Raw genomic sequence first — 14677 nt, forward strand, 5'->3', positions numbered from 1 at the left:
ATGAACCTCTATTTATTTTGTTGGATAATTTTTTTTATTTTATGTCTTTTATTTAGTTATTTTCTGTTCGCTATTTAGTTTTACTAGGTTATATTTATTTGTGTTGTAGTGCAACCCTAGTTTAGACACTTATGTTGTGATATGACATAATATTTATGTTTATATCTTCATATTTATATCTGTCTATCTAGCAAGTAATTAATTAGTAACTAGACGAAAGATACCGAAAGCGAATTGACCCTAGTAGTAAGGACCTAGGAGGTGACATTACTATTATTGAATAAAATCTGCTGAACCTAGGATGTAACTAGTTATTAATTAAGGAAACAAGTACTACATGATTTAAACCGAACCTAGTAGAACTATTCTCTTTGACCCTTGGTAATGTAGACGCTGATAAAGCTGCCCATTTGTAGAACTACCGAGAGGGAGAGTGTGCTATGAGATTCTTAAGATTTATAGATGGGAAAACCCTTTAGGAACACTGGACTTCATTGCCTTCGGAAATTTAGGAATTATAATTTAAGTCTATGTTTCAATTACCTATGAGGGAGTAAGACCCAACACGTAAGGATCACTGTGACCAGTAGGTGCAACTCAACATTGGAGGGATAGACAGAAATCAACTGAGAGAGTAAGTGTAATGCCCTATTTTATTATTTATTTATTTGATTGAGTTTAGAGTCTTTTTATAATTTAATTAATATATTTGATAAGTGATATTTTTATTATGTGTTAATATTTATTAGTAGCCCCTATTTTATATATTTAGTGGGAGAATATATGGGAGAATATATTTAGTGGAAGAATATATTTAGTGAGAGAATATATTTAGTGGAGAAATATAATTATTAGAATAAGTAGATTTGGGGGATGAAACAGAAAGAAGAGAGTTATTGGGCCTAATCAGATTTAAGAAGAGTAATTAGTAATATAAATAGAGGAGAGATTAGGTTGAAAGATTAATATATATGCAAAAACAAGGATCTGGAGAAAACAAGGTTTAGAGAAAAGAGAAGAGAAGAGAAGAGAAGAGTCAGAGAAGGAAAACTCTGTAGAATCCTTGCAATCAATCAATCTAAGGTAAGGGTGGGACTAACCTTCTTTAATCATAAGTATATGGTTCTGAAATAGGGTTTAACATGTTTGTTGTTGTCTTATTTTGATGATTAGAGAAGTTAGGGTTTGAAAAGAAGATAGGGTTTTGAATTGCAATTTAATTGATGAATTATGCTCAGTTGATGATTTATGTTATGTCGTTGTTGATTTGTGGTTGGATTCATGATTATGAGTTGTGGTTGTTGATGATTGTTGTTGTTAATGTCATATTATGAATTGGGTATGAATTATGTTGAGTTGTTGTTCTTGATTGTGATGATTTTGAATGAATGTGAAGTTTGAATAATATAAGTTGATTTTTCTGATTATTTTCATCTCTGCCCCGAATTTTGATAAGAAAACTGGTACTGATCGGTGCGGAATTGGTCATAGGTGTAAACACGAAAGTTGTAGGTATGGATGTTAGCTTTCTAATGTCGTTAGTCTGACATCAAAACAATTTATAGAACTTGAGTTATGGTCAAATTACTGCACGTAGGTCACAGTGAATTTTTATGAATTTCAGCACAACTTTTTCCGAATTTTGATATGAAAACTGATATTGATAGGTGCGGAATGGGTCTTAGGTGTAAACACTAAAGTTGTAGGTATAGATGTTAGCTTTCTAATGTCGTTGGTCTGACGTTAAAACGATTTATAGAACTTGAGTTATGGTCAAATTACTGCGCGTAGGTCACAACAAAATTGAACAGTGACAGCATTCTCTGTTTCATGTTTTTGCGTTTTGTTCATATGTTTCTGTTTTGAATTGGTCTTTGGTATAAACATTAAAGTTGTTTATAATTGCGATATCTTTCCAGTAGACTTAGTTTGACATGTAAATATGTTATGTATAATTTATTATGTTTTTACGAAGATGCATGATGAATTGTTGATGTTTGAATACGATGTTATATGATGAATTGTTGATGTTTGAATACGATGTTATATGATGTCTTAGTTGTCGAGTTGTTTAGATGTTAAGATGTTAAGATGCCAAGTTGCCGAGTTGTTAAAATGTTAAGATGTTAAGATGCCAAGTTGTTGAGTTGTTAAGATGTCAAGTTGTTGAGTTGTTAAGATGTTAGGATGTTAAGATGTCAAGTTGTTGAGTCTATTCATACAAACAATGAAGGCTTAAGCCCTGGAGCATTTTGCTCAATAGCGACGAGGGCTCAAGCCCTGGAGCCTTGTGCTCAATAGCGACGAGGGCTCAAGCCCTGGAGCCTTGTGCTCGAGGGCTCAAGCCCTGGGAGCCTTTTATGCTCAATAGAGATGAAGGCTTATGCCTTGAATGGTACCACATGCATGATGTCTTAGTTGTTGTTGCATTCTCGAAGTTAAAGAGTTGTTGTTGCATCGTCCTTGATGTCTAGTCGAAGTTGTGGATGTCGTAATTGATCTATTGTCGTTGTTGACAAGTTATCAATAAATTAAGGAGTTGAATTAAGAAGTATTATGAAGAACTAACATAGTTAAATAAGTGTTATTTATGTTGTTAAATTCTGCTGATGAATTATATGCTTATTATTATTGAATGTGAAATCTCACCCCTTCTGCTTGGAAATTGTTGTCTTACATGGGTAACTTGCAGGTGACCAAGAATAGTTGTAGTCTTGAGTAGTCTCCGCCGTGTCGTCTTAGGTTGCTCTGATACGTAACGGGATGGAGATCTTGCATGTTTTCCATGTGTTACGTATTTGCCATGAACAATGTTATTTTATCATGAACTATGTTATTTGTCATGAACTATATTTAGATTATGAATTATGTTGAAGAACCTTTGATTTAGATTTTAATAAGTTGAATGATGTTGAGGCCATAATGCCATTATGATGAATTAATTAAGATGTTTTATTTTCCCCTGCAAAGTAATTGAAATATTGACAGGTGTTGTTTGAATAAATAGTGACTTTATCCTATTTGAAATTTATGTAAGAAGTGTGACATCCTGTTTTAAGTTGAATACTTTGATCTTTATGTATTATTTTACATGTTGGGAAAACGAGGTGTTAGAGTAAGGCCCCGCACATAAACATCACTGTGCGATTAACAGGTGCAATTTGACGAACCGATTAGGTTAGAACATCCCAACGAACTCATCACTTAGATTATCTACTTAGGATAACTAAACACAACATGAATATTATTTAATTCCAAAAAGTGAATAAGGAGGAGAATCCCAACCACTGCTTACATTTGTGCAACCAAAATAAGTAACTTGTTTTGTTGCAAACAGATAAAAATTGCAATCTCTTATCCCCCAAGCTTTTATTTATTTTAATTGTTCAAAAATAATAACGAGAATTGTTTGGTCGAAACAACAATCCATGTGAATGCGATACTCTACTAACCCTTTTTTTTCTTGGTAAACGATTTGGTACACTTTCCTAATACGACCATCACATACCAAAATCGAGTTTTTTCCAATTTCCAAAATTCTTCTTCACCAGAGCAATATCTTGATATTTCTTTGTATGATATTGATACTCATAATAATATTCAATATGCATGATGATATTGAATTCAATATATATATATATATATATATATATATATATATATATATATATATATATATATATATATATATATATATAGTCATACCCCAAATTTTGACCAGTCGTCTTTTTATTCGTATTTTAAGCAGTTGAAACCTTTTATTTGTATTTTGCGTAGTTAACATTTTTGTTCGTATTCTAGACAGTTAATTCTCTTTTTTAAATAAAACTTTTCTTTTCGTATAGTTAAGTTTTTTATAGTATTCTAGTTAGTAAAGTTTCTTTTTTTTTTCGTATAATTAATTAGTTTTGTTCCTACTTTAAAATTGTTATTCCTGTTTTCAGACAAATAAAAAAGTTTTATTCATATTTTAAAAGAACCGAGTAATTTTGTCGTCTCTGACGAAATGTCGACAGAGAGGTATTTTAAAATACCTCATTCGATTAGGGACATTTTTGATGTTTAATTAACTCTTTAATTTTTATCTTTTTTTTTTAGTTCTATTTATTTAGTCCTTTTTTTTATCTTTATCGAATGTATCTTTTGATTTAATATATTTTATTTGTTTCCATTTCTATTTTGGTTTCTTTAATGTCACGTTTTTTTCCTTCTTTCAAAATAAGTTTCCTTTTATTTTTTTAATGTCTTTTGTTTTTAAATCTCTTTTTAAGTCTTTTGGTCCTGGCCACATGTCAAAGTTTCATTGGTCCATTGCTTTCTCTTTGCTCAAGCCTGTCCAGCCCAAGGGCAGTTTGGTCCAAGTGTGTATTCTGCAGAGCCCATTAGGAACACCTCAACCCTAATTTTTACCACTATTTAAGATGTCACTAGGTCGTGCTCCCGTGCTTCGCACGGGACAACGATGATCACAACATGTATATATGAAAAATGCATGGTTAATTGACATAAAAAACAACAAAATATGATAGTCAAAAAGAGATCGCACTTGAAGCGTCATTACAATAGATAATAAATACTCCCTCCGTCCCGGAATAACTGACCCATTTTCTAAAAAAAAGTGTCCCAAAATAACTGACTCATTTCAATTTTCAATACAACTTTCATCATTTCCAATACAATATAACACTAAATAATACTACTTTTATCATTCCCAATACAATATATTCCACTTTCTCCTTTATTTATACACTTTTCTTAATCTGTGTGAAAAACCAAAGTAGGTCAATTAAACCGGGACGGAGGGAGTAGCAACAACAAAGTGTGCACTTTGGAAGGATCAAGTGCAAGCTCATAAGTTTGCATATTCAAACGGCTCATAGACTTCTTGTACTCATTAGTACCATACTCGGGTCTTACCGACTAAAACAGACACGAATAAGTTATACCGTAAATCAAAATTGTAGTTTAATAAGTCATATGATAAAATGTATTAGGCCAAATACATCTTTTGGTCCTTTAAGTTTTACAAAAATACCAACTTAGTCCTTTAGGGTTTTTAAATTTTCCATAGATCCTTATTATTGTTATTAACCTTTTAAGGACCTAGTTGAAACTTAAAAACTTACAAAATTTTAAATAGGTGCATTTAATTAACAACTTAAATGACCTATTTAAAACTTATATAAAAAAAAAAAAAACTTAAAGGACCTATTGCAAACTTTAAAAAAAACTTAAAAGACTTATTTGAAAATTAATAAACTTAAAGGACTACCTCAATATTTTGGTCAAACTTAAAGGATAAATAAATACATTTTACCAATGTATTACTATTACATTAGTCATATCACGGTGACATTAATATACTTCAAAGACAGTGCATTTTCATTAGTTACCATAAATTACAAAATACTCTATAGTTGTTGGCCTCTCAAATTACTCCACCATTGAGCAGTGGAAGACTCAAAGTTGTTAGCCTTATTTATCTATTTTTTGATACAAACATAATAGTTTTATAAACAAAATTAAAGTGATGTTTAAATCGATACATGTACCGTCGATTATACTAAATTTTTCTATTACAAACATATAATCATTTCTTTAATGTAATTCATAATGTCAATCATAAAAGAAATGATTTATACTCAGATTGTTTAGTTTGTTTATTTTACTTAAAAATAAATCTATAGTTTTTTTTTAGAGATCCATAGTTAATATACTCTCAAATTACTCCACCATTTAGTATTGAAGACCCAAAGTTGTTAGCCTCAGTTTTTATTTTTATTTTTGGAAAAAGCCAAAAGAATATATCAACATTAAAAGGCATCAGAGGTAGTAAATTAAAGATCATAAAAATGTTCAACACTAATAGTTGGTCACATAAGCAAATTACACCATTACAATGTGGCAAACAAAAGAGAATTATAACACCAAAACAACTCACACTTAAGAAAAAGACATGTTAAAGAAGCATGGGCTGCACATTAACTGATAAGAAAAGACCAGGACTATGCTTAAATCGAAAGAAACTTGCACACCTAAACTCAACAAACTAAACCAACAGAGGTATGTGCTGCCACAAAGAAGCATGGACTGCAGATTAACTGATAAGAAAAGACCAGGACTATGTGACCTCCATCTTAGCTTGTAGCCTCTCAAATTACTGCATCATTAATTTCAAGAAAGTCATTTACCGAGCACAATAATTGACAAACTAAAAAATAACAATCCAATCAAAACAATTGTAACAAAATGCCTCAATATATCTTTTAAATGTGTTAGACCATCCAAAATGCAAATCTTTTTTGTTTTCAGCAAATGGTCTCTATGTGCTTATGGAGTTTGTGGAAATCAAGGAATGAATGTTTCCAGAATAATATTCAAGAGGAGGGTTTACATATCATCTATAGGGCCACATCAGTTTTGCAAGATTGGAGTTGAGCAAACTTTAGGAATGCACAACAAAATTATGCAGACCAGAATTATAATCGCAAGAACAATGCAGAAGAGTCTCAATGGCACATACCTGATCTAGGCTATTTAAAATGTTACATAGACTTCTTTTTTCCAGCAATAGAAGAAGATTGGTTGTGCATAAACGCTACACGACCATCACGGCAGTATTAGTATGGCCGGAACAACATGGATTTTAGTATCAGAACATACTAATTCTTTTAATGCTAACTAAAGAACTAATTGTTCTATCCCCATTCAAATTAACGTCATTGATCTCTTCTTACGCTTCCTCCACATTAGCTACAACAACAAATTTAGAATATACAGTAAATCACTAAGAAGCTACAAACTAATTAACTCAGCTTTAAATCACTATCATTTCAATTCCATAATAGCTAGCAATTCTTCAAAGAAATTAATATCATAACATATACTTGATTAATCAGACCCCAAAAATCTCAAAATACCAACAAACATCCTATTATATGCCGATTCTACTACACTGTGACTGCAGAGAAATATTTCACAAACTGTGGTACCTGACAGCAGCCAAGCAGCTTGATCCGGTGCCAGGAAATATCAACCTTCCTTACCACTGCAAGAACACTGGTGCAGCAGAACGGAACAGCTGAAGATGACACACCACAAAAAGTCGAGCAGACTATATACCGCATATATCCTAGAATTTCACTCTTCACAGATCCATTCACAATTAGAGGACATGATAATTGATGAAGCTCTAACTCCTTTCACATAAGCAAAGACTGGAAACCCCGAACAAATTAACATACAATTTCCTCAATAGTTGTTGAACAAAGCTCAATCTATACTAACAAAACCAGACCATAACTTCTTCGTACACCAAACATATGCATCGGAAATTTATAATTACCTACCAGGACCTAGGCACGTTAAGGATTCAGTCGCAAAATATATTAGAAATCAACTAAAACATATATAATAGAAATCAACTAAGACCCAAGTGGAGAGATAGTCACAAATAGAATAAACTAAACATAAATCTAAAATTAAAAAAAGAGATAATAACAGTTCTTCACCATGTTAATTAAATCCTATTTTCCATTCTCAAAAGCAACTTACTGGTGCCTATTTGCCAAGATGGAAATTAAATCCTTCGCCATGTTACCTAATAACATTAATATCAATTAAGATAATAAGGTTTCAATTTTTTAAGTACGTGGAAACCACCAAACTCATTGAATTAAGAGACCTAATTTGAAAGGTCCCTATAAAATCAAGGATGAGTTTAGTGGTTTACTCAATTTGAACTGTGCATCTTTCATTGAATTACTTGCCACTTGGAACTGCCAAGTGTAGTATGAAGGTCTCTGCGGAGTTCATCAGAGTTCCAAGGGTAAGGCGCAATTTTCATTGAATGAATCCACGTCCAATACAGAGATTATATCCTTCAAATACACCAACCATGGCAAATCAAATAATGAAAAAAACTTGAAACTCTTCCAAGTTTATGAATCTCACAATTACTTTGAAAATAAAAACTCAACAAAACATTTCAAGTTAATGAATCTCACAATTAAATTGAAAATAAAAACTCATCAAGAAATTGAAAATAAATAAAGAGGTTTGAATTTGACAGAGGCGTCAGTTTTAATTACTAAGGAGCTGAGAAATTATACACAATGCAAAAGGGGTTGAGAAATAAAAAGAACATAAAGAAATAGAGGATTGATTCCCAAAAGTTATAACCTTAATCAAATATCTTCTCCAGCTTCATCTTACACTTGTTCAGTTCGGGTTCCTCGTGCATGACATTGGAATAAACAAAAACACGGTTGTCTTCATCGTCCTCTGATTTACGAAAGTCTCCATATTCAAATTACAGATGGAGATGTAAGTGATCTGAGATTGAGAGTTGGGAAACACAATTGTTCAAAAAAGGAGGGAAACCTTACAGATTCTTCAATCTCAGACTTGACGACCTAAAACGGATACTGAGTGATGGAGAATGAGACACTTCGTTCTAGCCTACTCGACAAAAACATCCCTACTACAAAAATAATATATACAAAATATTAAAGACGTCAGTTACTGCTGGGAAACAAAAATTGAGATCATACAAAACTGGCAAAACAGTTGAACCATTCATGACAGACTCAAAGAATAAATTGCTATTGATGATTAGTCTACCTGAAAGACCTGAACCTATATGGCAAAGGATGGCTGCTCTGAATGGAAACAATTTCTGCTCAAAATAGTACAAACCTTCCACCTCATAATGCTGATGCAACTCCTACATGTATCATCAAAGTATCTGCTAAACCATCAACATTATGAAGGAAAATAACTTGCTAAAGAAACTATAGCAGAACATAATTTAATAGTATCCTATTCACAATGAAATGTGCATTTGTTTAACAGCAAATTGGAATCAAAATTATAGAGTTTGAAAGACCACTATTAGTTCTCAAGTAATGATTGACTAATATGATTCAATGAGATGGTTGCAAATTCTCTTTGAAAGTATATGTGATCCAAATGGGCTAACTTACAACTAATTAGAAATGACCACATGCATGATCGGTCTACTGATCAATAAAACTTGTTGTATTCAAGAATAAGACATTAAAAAGGATTTCAAAAATAACATTGGATTAGCAAAACCATCACTCAGTAGGATTCAAGGATAGCACAGCATGTAGTATAATAAACTTCACTGTAATCATATATTCAAAGTATGCATACTCCGTTATATACTAACTTATGTATAACAAACAAAAGATTCAAAGCATGCATACTCTGTTATATACTAACTTATGTATAACAAACAAAAGAATGAGGGTCACTTAAAGTTCATGGATGTACTGTCATAATATACCTTTTATTGAATTCTTATTTAAAATTCAAGTACTGCAACATATAGGTGTGCACAACATGACTCTGTTCAGATTACCTCAACGAAAAGAAAAAAAAGTGCTTAGCCAATCATGACTTTGAACCAAACAGACATTCAGATGTAAATTTAAAATTCCAGCAAACAAAATCAATGGACTCAATTTTCAGTCCCAGTAAGAGAAGCAATATCAAAGCAGATAGCAAGGCAATTCAAAAACAAATCTGATCACACATAAAAAAATTAAACAAATAAATGACTCACTCTGATTTCAATAAAAAAAATGTATCAATCTATTGTTGAATGAGACTTGAACAGCAGTGCTGATCTATAGAAAGAACCTCCATCTTTCATGATTATGAACACAAATTGGATAAATAGAGAACAATTGTTGATCCATTATTAGAGAAGAAGCAAGTAGCCAAAATATCAATCAAATAAACTAAACCAAAATATAATAGAAATGTTAACCAAATCTGTAAAGCACCAAAAGCAACTTTGCGATTAAAGAAATGGAAATAATCATGGATAGAATCAAACTAAACCAGAGAAAAAAAGATAAAGGAAAAAATATTTTAGCCAAAACTCAACACTTCAAAACTAAAATTGATATATAGAGTATTTTGAATGTGAAATGGGTTTTAAAAATTTAAATAATAGACCAAATTATAGGTGAAAATTCATAGAAGCAATATATCAAATAGGTGGGGGCAAAAGTAAGAAGAAAATCTGATTCGCAAAGGGGATTTATATTTACCTTTTGTAGTTTATGTCTTCAAGATCTAGTTGTTGCTTGTTCTCATGAGTATTTGCCAAGGCTGAAACAAAAAAATGGAACATATAATATATAGATTTGTTGAGAAAGAAAAATATGGAAACAAAATCCTTCACTTGTTAACTAATAAACAAATGAAATAGCGGTAGAAGACAAACAATCTCCACAACCCTCTCTTCTACTTTTTCCTTTTTAAGTTCTGACATTCAATTTTCCATGTCTAACAGAAAGGAGTTTATAATCAATGTTACTACAAAACAATCAAAGAGTTAAATTCTTAAACGACAACGAAGAAACTAACAAACCAGACGTGTTGATTTGGACCTCATCCCGTCATAATTTGCACCAGCATGTGAAATCAGCTTAATGAGATTGAATCGTTCATGACAACCGCTCATTTTTGCCACCACCCGATCCATTCTTTGAATCTTACAACCTGCACAATTTGATTCAGCAAGAAAAGCATAGGATTCAGACTGTAGTGGAGCCAATTGACCTAGAGGAAGGATTGGCCATGATAGGCCAAAACAGACCACAGACAACAGGGCAAACCGCAATCAAGAAAGCACAGTCCAGAAACAAACCACATAGGATTCGATAAACATAGTCCAGAGTGAACAAAACACAATCCACAACAATAACAAATTTTGTAGGCTGTAATCAAAACCAGATAAACCGACACCGAATCAATAACTTACGATTCAAAATCGAACATATCAACCCAAAACAGATGGATCACAAATCAAGCAACACAATCGTGGATGGCAGAAATGATTTCAAAAACAGGAATACAGCAAGCCAATTAAAGAGAAATGGAACCCAAAATACTTGAAACAGGCTTACCAGTTACCACCGAGAGAGAGAGACAGAGCGAACTACTCAGAAAACCGAACTGGAAGCCGACCCTAAACGGCGGTGACCGACGCCGGAGCGTGGACGTCAAACGGAAGCTCAAACCCAAAAGGGTTTCAGTCACTGTTCATCTTATTCCACAGACAATTGTTCATCGTGTTTCCTTTAAAGATCAAATCATCATAGGATTCAATAATTTTGCAAAGAATCAAAACTCTAAAACTGGAAAAGGAAACTGTATGAGAGAGTTTGTTTGGTTTTATGAAGGGAAGAGAAGAGGAGGAAGGTGTATGAGAGAGGGGGAGAGATAGTTTAGGCTTGTGAAGAGAAAAATGAAAATGGATTGAGAGAAGAGGAAGAAGAAGATGTTGTTCTGTACTTTTTGAAACCGACCTTTTTTGTTTTCAGGGAGTCTGAAACCGACCTTATGTTTCAATTGCTCAAATTTCTGTTATGTCACGTGATGGCATCAAGTGCATCGTATACCCTCCCCTACACATTACACAAATGGCATGGCTGTATAGGCTGATATGTCATGCGCACCATATTCAAAAAGAACCATCCTTCCCGCCCAGCAAGGGCAAAGCAGTAAAAAATGAAAATGCCAATCCTAGGGTTTTGCTAGGGTTTTTATGCAACTTTTCTTTTCATTTGTATTGTTAAGATAATCACACCAATCATTGGAGGAGACTGATAGCAGCAGCCGCTACCAATTATTACAAACCCTAATTCTCTCCCTTTTCCCCAATTATCGAATCAAACAGCAAAAATTGCAAAAAATGAAGAACACAGATAAAAAAAATCCAGTCTCGTAAACAATTTCCAAACTCATACCTCAAACTGAATCCATTCCCAACACTAACACCGTAACCTTTTTTTTTCAATTCATTTTCAAAAAGTTACAACAACAACAACAACTTCTCGGATCATACACACAGCAACATAACCTTCATTCACCACAAAACTGTGAATCCGAATCATGCCATAACCAAGCAAGTGAAACCGAATTTGAAGCTCAGATCGGATCGGAAGAAGAAGAGTGACGAGCAACAAGATTAAATCGTGAAGTACGAAGAGGAAGAAGCTTTGTTCGAGCCTCTAAACAACTTTACCGAGTCCAGATCGAAACGTGAAGAAGAAAACGAGCCGGATTCGTGAAGAAGAGGAGGTAGTCTTTTTGTTTAGTTCGCTTTTTGCTTTGTTAGATCTAGGATTGTTGTGACTGTTTTTTCGAAATTGTGAGTCCGAATTTGAGTAGAAGATGAAAATGGATATCTAAAACTGTAAGACTTTTGAAATCGGAGGAGGTGGTTTGATTTTCCGACGCGGTGGCGCCGCCCGTTTGGGCCGGTCACCGCCGCGCCGGAGTTAAGCTTGAAGATGAACATTCATCTTCCTCCCTTTTTTTTCCAGGAACGTGATGCTTGAGGGAGAGAGAGAGGAATTCGTTTTTTAGAAAAGGATGGGGAACAACAAACAAATGTTTTTACAACAAACCAAACTGTTTTATACCACTACTCAACCCATTTAATTAATCCGACCCGTTTTACACTAATCCTACCCGCTCCAACTGCTAAGCCCATTTGCTGTTCCTATTTTAGTTCACTTGCTGTGCTGTGTTTTGTTACTACTGCATACCCCCTGCTTGCTTGCTGCACCCCCTGTTTCTGCACATTTTTTTTTCATAGTTGCACCGTTTTAAACCCATGCATTTTTTTCCACCTTATAAATTAATTGTGCTCAAATTATATCATGCATTTCATTTAACTTACTTGGTATTTTAAAATCTTATTGTATCCATATCAAAATTTTTTAGTTAGCATGCATCATTTTTTTATTTAGTATTGTTTATTTTTAAACTTTACATTACATGTGTTTTGCTTTGGCTTATTTTTTAGTTAGCATGCATCATTTTTTTATTTAGTATTGTTTATTTTTAAACTTTACATTACATGTGTTTTGCTTTGGCTTAAATTTTAAAACCTTCTCATGCATATCCCATTCTCGTTTTATTTAGTATATTGCTTTGCTTGCATATTGGTGTTTTTTTTTTTTTTAATGCTTTATATCTTAATTGGTTTAGTGTGTATAATTAGGGATATGATGTAATTTATTTTCCACATTTTATTTTCTTGCCTTTATATTTCTCTTAGAAAGTGCCTAGGATGGGAATGTAATAATGTAATAATTGCACACACCGACACATGCACCGACACTACCACTTTATTTATCGCTTTACGCCCGCTTTATTTTTCACGTCGTTACGCTAGCTTTGCGTTAGTTTAGAAAAATCTTTTTATCCAAAAAATCATATAAGTAAAAAGTCAAATATTTTCTTAATAAACCTTGGATCCAAATCCAAGTTGTTTTTTTTCTTTTTATTTTCTTAATCAAACTTCTAACGAATCTTAATTAAACTTAGACTAAATTTCTTAAATAAAATGAAACAACCTCACTTCTATTTTATTCTTCTATACCTTGAGGTCTCGCAACCCTTCTTAAAACCATTTTCAAAATCAAATTAAAATCAACCTAACCCACAAAAATATTTTTATAAGAGAGAACTACGGCGATTTTGATCCCTTTTAAGGGTACGTAGGCAAGGGTTTATTCCTTCCAAATCAATCAAATAAAAATAACAAAAACTCATACTTCTCCTCCCTCCATTCTTTCACTTAGACTTTAAGCGAGAAATTTTCAAATAAAAACAATCTAGCGTAAGATAAAGTTAGAAAGAGGTTCCCACTAGGGGTGTAAGTGGTTCGGACTAAACCAACGAAACCGATAGTCCAAACCGAACCAAACCGAAAAAATATCCGACCTTGTTTGGTTCGGTTTGAAACCGATCCGAACCAATTGAAACCGATCTAGTTTGGTTTGGTTCATGGTTTTTCATTTTGAGATCCGTGAAACCGATGAACCAATCCGATGATAACCACGCTCCTTATTTTACTAATATTATCCTACTTCACACAAACATATGGCTAGGCCCAAAATTTAAAGTCCAAAACTAATTCACTTTCTCTCATCTTTATTTTGACTATGTTTTAATTTTGGGATGTTCTTTTTTGAATTTTTGTGTTTGTTGATGAATGATGCATGTATGGATCATGGATGATTGAAATATTTGAGTTTGATGAATTGTTTTTAAAGAATGATGGATGAATGAATCTTGGATATTTGAGTTTGATGAATTGTTTTTAAAGAATGATGGATGAATGAATCTTGGATCATATGCATGAAATATTGAGTAAGGTTATTTATAAAAAGTTGTTTGAAAAATAGAGCACATGAAAAAACAAAATATGAAATACAATTATACAGAGTTCTATGAAATATTTTATGAAAATATGAATTTTTTTAATTGTATTTTTTATCAAACCGATCAACCGAACCAATCCAAACCGAACCAAACCGATTAGTTTGGTTCGGTTTCTTTTTTGAAAAACAGTGAAAACCGAACCAAACCGAACCGATGAAGGTTTCATTGGTTCGGACATTTTTTTGACTAAAAACCAGTCCAAACCGAACCGTTACACCCCTAGTTCCCACGGAGTACCGTGGACGATGCGGGTGCCTAACACCTTCCCTAATCGTAACCGACCCCCGGATCCAAATAAGGGTTTAACTCATTTTCCCTTCCCACGAAAAATCGAGAAAGTCCAAACGATTGAGGGTTCAAAACCAATCAATGGATTGACACCTGAAAATCATGGTCTATATAT

The 14677-nt window shown here is 33.0% G+C and overlaps 1 long non-coding RNA gene across 36 annotated transcripts; it reads right to left on the reverse strand.

Annotated features, from left to right (window-relative positions):
* Positions 1-5805: 5805 nt before the first annotated feature.
* On the reverse strand, positions 5806-14019 carry LOC146914155 (uncharacterized). 36 transcript variants are annotated; one of them, XR_015013985.1, is made up of 10 exons: positions 10944-14019; positions 10425-10536; positions 10083-10143; positions 9311-9385; positions 8623-8746; positions 8388-8482; positions 7733-8298; positions 7555-7600; positions 6524-7217; positions 5806-6160 (listed from the first exon to the last, which is right to left on the reverse strand). It is a non-coding gene; the product is annotated as an uncharacterized LOC146914155 (long non-coding RNA). The 36 variants fall into 36 exon arrangements; XR_015013986.1 differs by lacking the exon at positions 9311-9385 and having other exon boundaries at positions 6524-6598; positions 6993-7345; positions 7766-8298; positions 8623-8725; positions 10406-10536; XR_015013989.1 differs by lacking the exon at positions 9311-9385 and having other exon boundaries at positions 6524-6753; positions 6993-7345; positions 8182-8298; positions 10406-10536.
* Positions 14020-14677: the final 658 nt, after the last annotated feature.

The sequence above is a fragment of the Medicago sativa genome, chromosome 6, assembly GCF_051527215.1.
Source record: "Medicago sativa cultivar Bolivia chromosome 6, Bolivia_mono, whole genome shotgun sequence".
NCBI lineage: Eukaryota > Viridiplantae > Streptophyta > Magnoliopsida > Fabales > Fabaceae > Medicago > Medicago sativa.